Here is a 13,435-nt window from a genome sequence, read left to right on the forward strand (position 1 = left end):
CATTAAACAACAGTCAGCTGAGTTCAGTCTGATTCCCCCAGAAAAGTCAGGATTCTTTCGATGCAAGAGTTCAGAAGAATGAGGGGAGATCTTACAGAAATATATAAGATTATGAAGGGAATAGATAAGATAGATAGAAGCAGGGAGTTTGTTTCCACTGGCAGGTGAAACTAGAACTAGCCTCAAAATAATTCAATTTAGGACTGAGTTGGGGAGAAATGTCTTCACCCAAAGGACTGTGCGTGAATCTGTGGAAGTCCCTGCCCAGTGAAGCAGTTAAGGCTACCTCATTGAATACTTCTAAGGCAAGGATAGATAAACATTTGAACATGAAAGGAATTAAGGGTTATTGTGAATGGGTGGGTAAATGGAGCTGAGTCCACGAAAAGGTCAGCCATGGTCTTACTGAATGGCGAGCAGGCTCGGGGGGGGTGGGGGGGGTGGTAGCCTACTCTTGCTTCTAGTTCTCATGTTCTTCATATTAAGATTTAAGAAAATTATAATGACTTCCAGGTAGATTTCTGTACACAGCGAGTCCTTAAAGAGGTGGACAAAGATGTTTTGGGTTACAACTCTTTGAGGAAAAATGTTTTCACCCAGAATGTGGTTGGAATCTGGAACAGGCTTCCTAAGAGGGTGACGGAGGCTGGTTTGATTGAGGTATTTGAAGGGGAATAGGATTGCGAAGAAGGAATGTGCCAGGCTGCGGGGATAAGGCAGGGGAGTGGGACAAGGTAGAAAGCTCTTTCGAAGAGCTGGTGCAGGCTCGATGTGCGAGATTTTGACCCGCCTCTACCACGAGCAAAAATGGTGACATGAGCGCAAAATCCCGTACGGGCAGGGAAACAAAATTCTATTTCCCAATTTTTCCCGCCCCTCGCTGGTGATATAACAAGGCTCCTGCCTTTTCGGGAATCTAATTTAAATACATTTCAACATTATTAATGGGTCTCCACGTCACATGATCCCCTCTCACTAAATACTCAAACCTCATCGACATGACGTCACATTGGCCAGGTTTACAACAGCCTCAAAAAATTGAATAGAGGGGATCCTGCCAGAGGTGCCAAGGTAAGTATAGCCCCCAGGAGGAGAGGGACATGCCCTGACACTGGCCCCTGACACAGGATGGTACTGTCAGTGCCAGCAGCAGGTCCTGTAGAGAGCCCCACTGCGGGGGGGGAGGGGGTCCATGTGGTGGAGGGATAGGGGATGAGCCAAAACCTGTGGAAACAGGGGGGGGAGTGCAGGAAGGATTGATCAATATCTGGGGAAGTGAGTGGTGAATATTGTCTGGTTTAGGGTGGTGATGGGGGGGGGGTGGGGTGGCGAGGGGAAATAAAATTGCGGTCATGGAGCGACTATCACTGGGGACGGGACGTGGTGCATGTTGTCAGAACTGGGGAATGGTGGTGAACATTGTCAGGAGTGCTTTGACACTCCAGGTGATTTACTTAGAGTTACGCTGAGGACCGCTAAGTAAATCAATGTAAAAACCCAGTGTAAGCATAGCGCCAACAACTCAGGTCTCCTTAGTTCTGGCCACCTGATTCCACTGCTGTAGGAAATAGATAGCATCGAGGTAGGGTAACGCCGGCCATCAGAGGTTTAAGCCACCTGTGTCCACATCACAGATGTGTGCACACGGGGGGTTCCTCAGGATCCTGATGTTCATCAGTTGTGTAGGAAGTCCCTCCCCATAATGGAAGACTTGGGCTGCTGTGTTCGGGATCTGAGGCAAAGAATTCATCAAATTCACATTGGCTGTGGCGTTGACCCACTCTGGATCAGATTTGCCATTTCTGAATCTTCCCTCAGTGACAGATCAGCTTCCTCTCCATCCATTGGTTTAGATATTGTGCATGTTTTAAAATGGTCTGATGACATGATGTGCACCAATAGAATCCCACAATTTGATAGTGAAACCATACGAAACATCAAGCAGTGCAGATTTCCACACTTCTTGAGGGTTTTTCTTCAGCAGACATCCAGGCTATTCCATTTGGTGTGAATGTAACCCTTAAATAAAAACAGAAAATGCTGGATAAACTCAGCAGGTCTGGCAGCATCTGTGGAGAGAGAAACAGAGTTTCTATGACCCTTCTATGGACCGAATCCTTGAATGGCTTGTTGAGACATCCAAGAGGTTGAATCTCAGACATTAGATCTCCTGATATTACAGTGATGTGGGTGCTATTTCTTCACAGGAGCTTCATGATCTCATTGGTTATATTGGATCTGAACATATCCCACGCTAATAAAGCTGAAACATTTACATCAGCCACTGGAACCCCTGTTCCAAACATTAACAATCTACAACTTCACTTTATCCTCACCCATCCAACTGTTGTCAAGGACATGCACTTAAACTCCTGTAGGGGGCTTGATTGTCAGTAGAGTTTTCACGTTTGAAAAGTACCATGAGACTTTAATGTCATTCTGACAGCCAATCAGCTTAGTGCGAATGTGAATTGTGTCTTTTTGTGTCCTGTCCTTGTTAATTTTTTTGGACCCTTTCCACCGTTCAATTTGCTGGGCACATTGAAATTCACTGGCACTTCACCCACATTGCTGATACTGTGACCTAATGGGTACTTGTGTTTTTGCCACGGGTGATGAATCAATGGTCATTTTGGCATCGAGATCTCTTGGGTAGCCTCTGAGCGACCTTGGTCTTCTGTCGCTACGCTAAGCTGTTTCAAAACTACCATAACACCTATTGCTCTGAAATCCTTGCTGGACTCACAGTTTGATTTGATAAAGCGTTGATTCGCATTTCTGGTGACGATGTAACCATTCCAACACATGCTTCTCAAGGTCAGGGCCGAGAGTGATCTGTCTTCTTTGAAGCATTGACCTTGGTCATTTCCTTTGAGGAAAATTCCTTCTTCTTCCATTCTTCATCACTAACAATAAATTCCTTCGGCTGCAGCTCAGTTGTCTGACAAGTTAGCAAATGTCATGACTTTTAGCTTGAAAGCAACTTCATTTGTTTCCTCTGACTATTTAAAAAGTTAAAAGCAATCTAATTTGCCTTGTACGTCGGAGCTGTATTTTACTGAATAGCGGCGCTGACTCAACTTTCTGAGCAACATTCACCAATTTGGCATTGAAACAAAGTTAATTCTGGTCAATTAGGGAGGAGAAAGGGATTGCAATGTAGGGAAATTTTGACTTTCTGCGATTATTGATTCACAATTCTATATTTGGAACGGAATATAGAGAAGGATGTTTATGAAGTTTGTTAGTCGCAAGTAAGGCTCACAGTAACGCTGCAATGAAGTTACAGTGAAATTCCCCGAGTTGCTATATTTCGGGCTTATTTGGGTCAATGCACCTAACCAGCACATCTTTCAAAGTGTGGGAGGAAACCAGAGCATGCAGACACGGGGAGAACATGCAGACTCCGCACAGACAGTAAACCTGGGTCGCTGGCGTTGTGAGGTAGCAGTGCTAACCACTGAGCCACTGTGCCACCCCTTACCTGGTGGCTAGAGGACTCATCCCTGTTCTCCACTCACCATGCTCAGTTTATTCTGTGTGTGGTGCATCTTAAACTCCCACACGTCCCTTGCCACACAACCTGTATCACCTACTTGATCCCATGGAGGCAAAACATGCATTACCAGGCTAAAAAAGTGACCACTAATGCCAGTTTAACATTTCATAGCTGAAAGGGAGGGTTAAATGATAGGCCGAGTCTTTGCAAAAGCATGATATTTAGCATTGAGACAAGGATCTTTCACACTGTCACCTACATTATGTACCTTGTGTCTTGCAATACCAGTAAGCAATCACATACAATAGTTCCCTAGTTATTCCCCGCTGATGTCTGTTCATAAGCTACAATGAAACTGATCTTCTGATGTTCTATTGCATTGGCACTCTCTCCCCCCTCCATCCCCTTACAGCAATAGATATAAACTGCAGTGAAATAGCTTAGTGCTGAAGTTTGTCTTGATAGGGGTCAACACTTCTGCCTCTTTTTAAATTGGAGCATTTCAGCAATTTGCCAGTGGGCTGGAGGTGGTGCATCAATACAATTTCACTCAGGTTAATAGCCTCTCACAATGAGATTGTTCAATTGGTTCCAAATTACTGGGAGTTTTGTTACATGAACGCAGGCTTAACAAGACCCGAGTTGGCAACAGTCTCATTCCAATTAACAGAAGGAGGGCACCTTCCCACTTGTCTGTGATATTTAAAAACCAGATCAGAGGGAGATACCATAAACCCATCAGAATTAGGGTCATAGTTTAAGTGGAATCGATTCAACCGCCAGATAAACATCCTTCTCTATTTTCAGTTCCAAATACAGAACTGTGAATCAATAATCGCAGAAAGTCAAAATTGCCCCACACTGTGATCCCTTTCCTCTCCCTGCTTGACCAGAATTACCTTTGTTTCAATGCTGAATTGGTGAATGTTGCTCAGAAAATTGAGTCAGGGCCACTATTCAGTAAACAGCAGTTCTGCTGCGCAAGGCAAATTGGATTGCTTTTATTTTTTTAGTCAGAGGAAACCTCAGTAACTCAGGTCATCCATCTACTTGAGTCTAACAAGTGCAGTCTGTTTTTAAGCAACATGCCAGTAAATTAACTGTTTGAATTTGTGACGCAGCATAGCAGTGCACCCCTGTCTACCCTGTAACTTTGGATAGTCATTTCATTAGGATGAGGAGATAAAAGAGAAACCTATACACTAGGGGACTAAAAGTGTGTAAAAATTAGGCTCCTTATACAGAGTGGAGAGGCAACATTTTACTTCCTTAAGGGGCAAGTGTATAGACAAATAGGGCCAAAAATGTGTACCATGGTCAATGATTTAATCTGACTTGATTGATTATTGTCACATTATTATAAACGGTGAAAAATATTGTTTCTTGCGCGCTATACAGACAAAGCATACCATTCATTGAGAAGGAAATGACAGAGTGCAGAATGTAGTGTTACAGTCATAGCTAAGGTGTAGAGAAAGATCAACTTAAAGCAAGATAAGTTCATTCAAAAGTCTGATGGCAGCAGGGAAGAAGCTGTTCTTGAGTCGGTTGGTACGTAACCTCAGACTTTTGTATCTTTTTCCCAATGGAAGAAAGTGGAAGAGGGAACGGCTTGGATGCATGGGGTCACTTTTGGAGTCACTGCCACTTTGTTGGCACTATCCCACCTCAAGACCATTCTCCCCAGAGGCAAAATCGGGTGCAGAAGGGCAAATGGCAGGCAGTCAGTAAATGGTCATAGGACAGTTGGAGGAGCAGGCTCTACAGTGTTAGGAACAAGCCAACTAGCTACAGGCAGCCTCCCAGGTGGGGTTGCACATGCCAGGCAGGCTTTGAGACCCTCCCTGCCTGCCCGGTAGCTGTGAGCACAGATGGCCCTGTATTTCATAGAATCCCTACAGTGCTGAGGAGGCCATTCAGCCCATTGATTCTACACCGCCCACAATCCTACCCAGGCACCATCCCCAGCTATTCCCCCTGACACTAAGGCGCAATTTAGCATGGCCAATCCTCCTAACCTGCGCATCTTCGGACAGTGGGAGGATACCGGAGCACCCAGAGGAAGCCCACACAGAAATGGGGAGAATGTGCAAACTCCACACAGACTGTGGAAGGGTTCATACTCCAGGATGAATAGGCCATCAGCTGTAGCCATGTTTTGTTTAAAGTTTCGTAAGTTGCTTAGGGGGGAGAGGGGTGCTTCACAAAATGGAGTGCCCCCCAACCCCCTTTCTCTCCTTTGCCTGAGACGGCAGGCTGCAACTCTCCCCAGGCTCGGGGGTCTCCTATTGATCCTCCAGCCTTGAGAGCCCACCCTCCATCCTTAATTGGAGAAATGTACCCTCTAGCTAGTAACTGGCCAATTCAGGGAAAGTCACTGCCAGGTGACTAGTTGCCATCCACTGCGGGAGTTTAACCCTGATTTGGCTCCAAAGTTAGCATCCCAAGCCTAAACCTGTCCCAAAATGTTTTGGACGAATAACGACCTTTGTGTAGGAGCAGAGTTGGTGAGATACACAAAAAAAGCACACATGGCAATCAACTCCTCTCAGATGTTGGCCTTTGCTGGAGCCACAAAAGAGGTTCCTGGAACAGGTTATGCCAGTAGGATGCCTGGTGTCAGTTGGGAGGATAGGGTGATCAATGTTTAAATAAATAAAGGTTTGTTCTGATATGAAGGGTACGTGTCCCTGGTGGCTAGAATCCAGAGTGCCTGCGTGATGGTGGAATGAGTTCCTGGTAGAGAAACAACATGTAGAGCTGAGAGGGAGGCATTACGTACAGGTAGAATTAAAAAATATACCCAAAAGGGCGGCACGGTAGCACAGTGTTAGCTTCACAGCTCCAGGGACCTGGGTTCAATTCTCAGCTCAGGTCACTGCCTGTGCGGAGTTTGCACATTCTCCTCATGTCTGTGTGGGTTTCCTCCAGGTGCTCTGGTTTCCTCCCACAGTCCAAAGGTGTGCGGGTTAGGTGGATTGGCCGTGCTAAAATTGCTCCTTAGTGTCCTGGGATGTGTAGGTTAGAGGGGTTAGCGGGTAAATGTGTAGGGAATTGGGGTTAGGGCCTGGGTGGGATTGTGGTCGGTGCAGACTCGATGGGCCAAAGGGCCTGTTTCTGCACTGTAGGGTTCTATGTTCTAGGTAAAGGTGGAGTTCAGTGGGCAAATTCAGGGTAGGATGGGGCGTAGGTAGCTGTAATAAGTCTTTGGAGGCAGAAGGCCCTTCACCAAAATCCCTTAATTTACAAATCCAACAGAGTGCTATCAGTCAGCAATCTACATTCGGGAGTGCCAGAGGAAATGATGCTCCTGGTATAATACAAGGAAAAGACTCCATGATTGGCCCATCAATCGACTTCTTAATCAGGGAGTTTATATTTCAATAGGCCAACCTCAATGGCTTGATTGAAGTCATTACAGTAGCATTCTCATGAAAGGACAGCTGTCATTAATGACAGCCAGAGATGGGTCACAAGTGGGATTCTGCATGGATACTATTAGTGTTGTTACTCTTCATAATTCTCTTATCAATAATCTGGATGAAGGTACTGATGGTACTGTCTGCAATTATACAGGCACCATGAAGATTTATGTTTGTTGTTAGGACCCTTGACAAAAATTAACGATAACACCTTGGTCTCTGTGTGGTAAGGGAGTGGGCCTACAATTGGAGAGTGGCATTTAACGTAGAGAAAAACGTGTGACCATTAACAATGATGCATTAACCAGGATAGGCTTTAAACTGAAATCTGTTGAGAAGGAGAGAGAACGAGACATTCTTGTGATAAACCTCAAAAAGCCCATGAAAAGTGCAGGAAAATTCATAGGACAAGCAAGGAGAACGATAAGATGATCCAGAATGAAACAGAAAGCCCAATACTGTCCTCAGACAAGGCCTTGGTTAGGCTCCTGTCATATTAAGAAATATGGAGGCCCTGGAAATGGACAAAACAGGATCGATAACTCAATAACTAATTGATAAACCCTGTGCTATCTCAAGAAGTTAGGGCAGCACGGTGGCACAGTGGTTAGCATCAATTCCAACCTTGGGTCACTGTCTGTGTAAAGTTTGCACATTCTCTCTGTGTTTGTGTGGGTTTCCTCCCACAGTCCAAAGACGTGTGGATTGGCCATGCTAAAATTGCCCTGTAGTGTCAGCAGGATTAGCAGGTTAAATACATGGAGTTATGGGGATAGGGCCTGGATGGGATTGTTGTCAGCACAGGCTCAATGGGCCGAATAGCCTCCTTCTGCACTATAGGGATTCTAAGTTCAGGTAGAATTTTTTTTTAACTTTCGGAATGTGTCAACCTCAGGCGGACCAGATTGAATTTTTAAAAAAAAAATCACATACAGACAGCTTGCTTGAATTAGCACAGCTCATAAGACCGAGGGGACATGTGCACAAGTTGTGTAATAACAGAATGAGATTAGATGTCAGGAGGTTCGTCTGTTCACAGAGGGTCAATGACCTCTGGAATCGATTTCTGGCTCGTGCAGTGGGAGCAGATTCACTGCAAACGTTCAGAAGGGAAGTCAAAAAACTCCTGGAGGAAACTGATATCACTCGATATTAGAGGTAGGTGGGATATTAGGGATTGCACCTCCTGATCATTGCTGTCCCCTCACTGCCTCAGGTCAGGGGGATTTTTGCCCAGGGTTCTTTCTATCCTGGACATGAGAATAAAAACTCTGGACTTTCTATTTCTCTTTTGTCTCCCCAAAGAATTATATGGTGGTTGGTGAGTGTTAACAGGTCACTTTGCCAGCAGCTACAGCAGCGTTGAATGAGCTGCCGTATTTATCGTTTATGTATTTTTGTATGAGCAATCGTCATTGTCAACACTTGCTATCAATTTACTGGTTTCACACTTTTCAAGAAGTCTCATTTATGTATGTGGCGCCTTAGCATATCCTCAGGAAATCCCAGAGCACTTTACAGCCAATTGATTTTTTTTTTTGAAGGGCACTCGCTGTTACTTTGCAGGCACACGCAGCAGCCAGTTTGCATACTTTATAGTGTCACAAACAGAAGTGAGATGGATGACCAGTGAAAGCAGTGCTGTTGATTAAGGGATATTTGTCAGCAAGGAGACAGGGTGTTCTGATTTGATTCGAACTGTGGGGTCTGTTACATCCATCTGTCTGGGAAAACAGCACAATCTCTTGGATTAATAGCACCCCTGGCAATGCAGCACTGACTACTGCGTGGTAATGCCACATTAAGTGATATTCGCAAGCCTTCGACCTACAATCATAGATTCATTGAATCCCTACAGTGGAGAAGGTGGCCATTTGGCCCATCAAGCCTGCACTGACCACAAGCCCACCCAGCCCCTATCCCCATAACCCTACATATCTAGCCTGCTAATCCCTCTAACCTACACATCCCAGGATACTAAGGGACAATTTAGTATGGGCAATGCACCTAACCCTCACATCTTTGGACTGTGGGAGGAAACCAAAGCACCTGGAGGAAACCCACGCAGACATGGGGAGAATGTGCAAACTCCACAGACAGTGACCCAAGTCTGGAACTGAACTCAGCCTCTGGTGCTCTAAGGAAGCAGTGCCACCATGCCAATCTTCCAACTCAGAGGCAAGTATGCTACCATTGGGCCAAGATTGACATTAATTGTGTTAATAGAAGAAGACATTGAAAAGAAGTGTCTCCCTCAGATTTTGTCCCAGACTACCTTTTTTAAAAAATTCCTACATGGAATGTGGGTGTCGCTGGCAAGGCCAGCATTTGTTGCCCATCCCCAATTGCTCTTGAATTGAGTGGTTTGCTATGCCATTCCAGAGGGCCAGTTAAGAGTCAACCATATTGCTGTGGGTCTGGAGTCACATGTAGGCCAGACCAGGTAAGGATGGTAGATTTCCTTCCCTGAAGGACATTAGTGAATCAGATGGGTGCTCACAACAATCAACAGTGGTTTCATGGTCATCAGTAGATTCTTAATTCCAATTTTCATTGAATTCAAATTTCACCATCTGCCAAAGTGTGATTTGAACCCAGGTCCATCGAAATACCCTGGAAGAATAGGTAGCTCTCAAGATTCAAAGACGTTAAATGAGAAAAGATGTTACAATTCACAGGAGTGCACTAAACTCTTTATCTAAGCTCTATTCACCTGTTTCTCTAATTCACCAACAGCCCCTCAATTGATGGGTTAAAAGGTCCTGATATCTTATGGCATAGTTTTCAGATTATAATCAGAACATTGTGCTACATTTTTAATGCATGTACTCGAGATAGGTTTAGAAATGAAAAGCATGGTCCAGTTGAAAGTACCAAATTGCAACCTGGTGTACAAATCTCAGTATGAGGAACAGAAGTTAAATGCCAGAAATCTGAAATAAAGACAGAAAATGGTGGACCTACTGAGTTTATGTGGCATTTTCTATTATTATACAAGTTTAACCACACCAATTTACGTCTTAGCACTGGCCTCCAGTTTGTAAAACTCTGGTCCAATCACAAAGTAGCAATTGTTGTCTGCTACCTCCACTTTCTGCTTTGCCCCTATCGCTGTTTGTAGTTGCCCTATCCAAGGTCAGGTTTCTGGCAAGTAACATTAACACAGCATTTATTTTTAATTCCTTCATGGGATATGGGCATCGCTGGCAGGCCAGCATTTACTGCCCATCCAGAGTTGCCTGAGGGCATTGCTATGGCTCTGGATTCACGTGTAGGCCAGGCCAGGTAAGGACAGCAAACTTCCTTCTCTAAAGGACATTAGTGAACCAGATGGGTTTTTCCGACAATCGACAATGGTTTCGTGGCCATCATTAGATTCGTAATTCCAGATTTTTTTTATTGAATTCAAATTGCACCATCTGTCATGGCAGGATTCGAACCCAGGTCCCCAGAACTTTAGCTGAGTTTCTGGGTTAATAGTCCAGTGATAATACCACTAGGCCATTGCCTCCCCTATGAAGTCACACATTGATGCAATCTGGAATATTAGACTGAAATATACTGATGCTGTAATTTGTACAGGTGGTAAAATACACCACTCTAATATAGGTGTATTTTCATTTGGAAAGTTAACAAGAGAAAAGACTGAATTCTACGCAAATTTCTCACCTCTCCTGATTATTAGCTAGGTAGAATGGGCAGTGTATTAACAATTTCTAAACACTCCTTTCTCTTGCTCCCGTTTCCCCCAACTTATTCGTGTTTCATGTTCTGGAGACATTACACTTTATAGACAAATTAAAAAATTATCGATACCAATGTTGATGTTTGCAGACAAGCCACCAGCAATAACCTAACAAAGAAACATACAATTGTCAGACCAGTTGGTCAAGCATAACCTGTCCCATATAATTGCAGTGCAAAACACCCTCATGATCCTTAATGGTGTAATGACGACACGGTGGCACAGTGGTTAGCATTGCCACCTCACAGCACCAGGGATTCGGGTTCAATTCTGGCCTCGGGTGGCTGTTTGTGTGGAGTCTGCATGTTCTCCCCATATCTGTGTGGGTTTCCTCCAGGTGCTCCAATTTCCTCCCACAGTCCAAACATGTGCAGATTAGGTGGATTGAACATATTAAAATTTTCCTTAGTGTCAGGGGGATTAGCAGGGTAAATATGTGGGGTTATGGGAATAGGGTCTGACTGGGATTATGGTCACTGCAGACATAATGGGCTGAATTGCCTCCTTCTGCACTGCAGGATTTGATGATTCGATGTAATCCCCTAAAAGAAACACTAAAAATCAAAGGACAATTTAGGGAAAAACACTTGGAAATACATATCCCCAATCCTGAACAAAACAGGTTCAAATTTATGCAGCAACCATGAGGTGCAGTACCAAATACCCACCTATCTTTCCTACACTGCCATATTGGCCACAGCTAGAAATTCATCCAGCTCCTTGTTCACCTTTACAACAAATTTGTACCCAAATTCAAACAGTCTCCTTTTGTATCATGTGATGAAGCCAAAACAATACACTATATTCAAGATAGGACTGAACTAAGATCTCATGCAAATACAAAACGGTATATTTTGTATTATATTGGTTCTTCAGAGTATAAATCCTAACATTTTATTTGCTTTAGCTATGCTCCTTTAGAAATTTATTCCCTGTAACAATTGCTTAATGACCTTAGGTCAGGATCCTGTGTGTATACAAGATTAGCAATAACCCTATCTGTATGCAAAAAAAGTACATTTATCTACATTAAATGATATTCAGATGTGAGCCAAATTTTTCCATTGTATTTCCATTGTATTTTAAAAAATGATCTTTATTATTGCTAATACAGTTGCCACCATCAATATCTCCAATGATATCTGTCTCTACTTAAACTCCATACCTCACTCTATTCTCCTGAGAGACATTTTCTTTTAGTCTGTGGAAGTATTTTTTCTTTGGTCAGGGTTATCCTTTCACGTGACCAGTTGGCCATTTTGGCTTTGTTTCCTCATGTGCTCTTCTTCCGAGTTAAGGAAAATGCATGGCTTTCTCTTGCATTAAAATGGGTTTAAAATATATTCCATTCACACATCAGAATATGGCATAATCTAGTTCCAATCCTGATCCTATTCCTTTTCAGTTTCTGACTCAGAAGGTACATGTATAATACAAGAGTAAAATAATTGGCGAGAGTGGGTGGGGGGATTCAATGATTCCTGGGGAATGATTAAAGGGAAGACACACTTTGGCCAGTGCAGGTGATGGAAGTGTTTGAGGAAGAGAATTGGAGCAGGAAGGAGAGTGAAACATGGTGCAACATGTCAGACAGTGGGCTCCAAAGTGCCCTGACATTGCACTAAATGTCTTGGTGGAGGAGGCTGGGGGGACGAGGGAGGGTGCGTCATCCTTTCTGGATGTATCTTAGCTTGTATGGCTCCTGCTCTGACTAAGAATGCAAGAAATTACAAAGGGCTGTGAACGAAGCCCAATCCATCACCCAAATCAGCTTCCCATCCATTGACTCTAGCTACACTTCCCACTGCCTCAGAAAAGCAGCCAACACAATCAAGGACCCCACGCACCCTGGACATTCTCTCTTCTATCTTTTTCCATCAGGAAAAAGATACAAGAGTCTGAGATCACGTACCAGCCAACACAAGAACAGCTTCTTCCCTGCTACCATCAGACTTTTGAATGGACTTACCTTGTATTAAGTTGATCTTTCACACTCTGGCTATGACTGTAATGTTATATTCTGCAGCCTCCCTTTTCCTTCTCCCCTATGTATTCTATGAACAGTATGCTTTGTCTGTAGTGCACAAGAAACAATGCTCTTCACTGTATACCAATACATGTGACAATAATAAATCAAATTAAAATTTTTCCATTGGGCTAGGAGGCCCTCCAGACCACACTTTGCAAAGACATTGGGACCGGCAAGGCATGGCATTCCACGCCAGGAGTCTAACCCAAAAAACCTGGATGCAGTGACCTCTCAAGACTGGTCAAGGTCTGTGTTTGTATCTTCAGATGCCATATTGCACCAACTGGTCTCATACACTGATCAAACACTACTACACCCCACTCAGCTCCCAACAATCACTCAAGGGCCTAGCATTCATAACTTTACCCCCCCATCATACACCCACATCTCACAGCTTGCACACATTGCAAGATATTCAACCCTGACAGCCAGATCATACAGAGAGATTGCAGTGCGCTCACTGACACAATATCCTCCCAGTTGCAGAGCCGTGTCCTGAGGCAACAGCAGCTAATCAGCGACAAAACTGAATACCCCTAACCTGACGGAGGAAACACTGGTCTGCTTGATAGGAATGGACATTCCTGAGGCCGTGGCCAGTGAAACAGCCAGACCATCCAGGATGACAGTCCCCTCACACCTAATCCTCCTCTGACTCTCTTCCCACCCTGTCTGCTGGTTCACAAGCTGCAGATTTTGTAAGTGAACTCCTCATACTTTTCACCCAGTTCTCAGCACAA

At 44.1% G+C, this 13,435-nt stretch overlaps 1 protein-coding gene across 2 annotated transcripts in view; it reads right to left on the reverse strand.

The window, feature by feature from the left end:
- The window catches only part of syt16 (synaptotagmin XVI), a 158,808-nt gene that overhangs the window by 89,319 nt on the left and 56,054 nt on the right, over positions 1-13,435 (reverse strand). The window lies entirely within an intron of this gene.

Source organism: Carcharhinus amblyrhynchos, chromosome 14, assembly GCF_965287045.1.
Source record: "Carcharhinus amblyrhynchos chromosome 14, sCarAmb.v2.hapA, whole genome shotgun sequence".
NCBI classification, from domain to species: domain Eukaryota; kingdom Metazoa; phylum Chordata; class Chondrichthyes; order Carcharhiniformes; family Carcharhinidae; genus Carcharhinus; species Carcharhinus amblyrhynchos.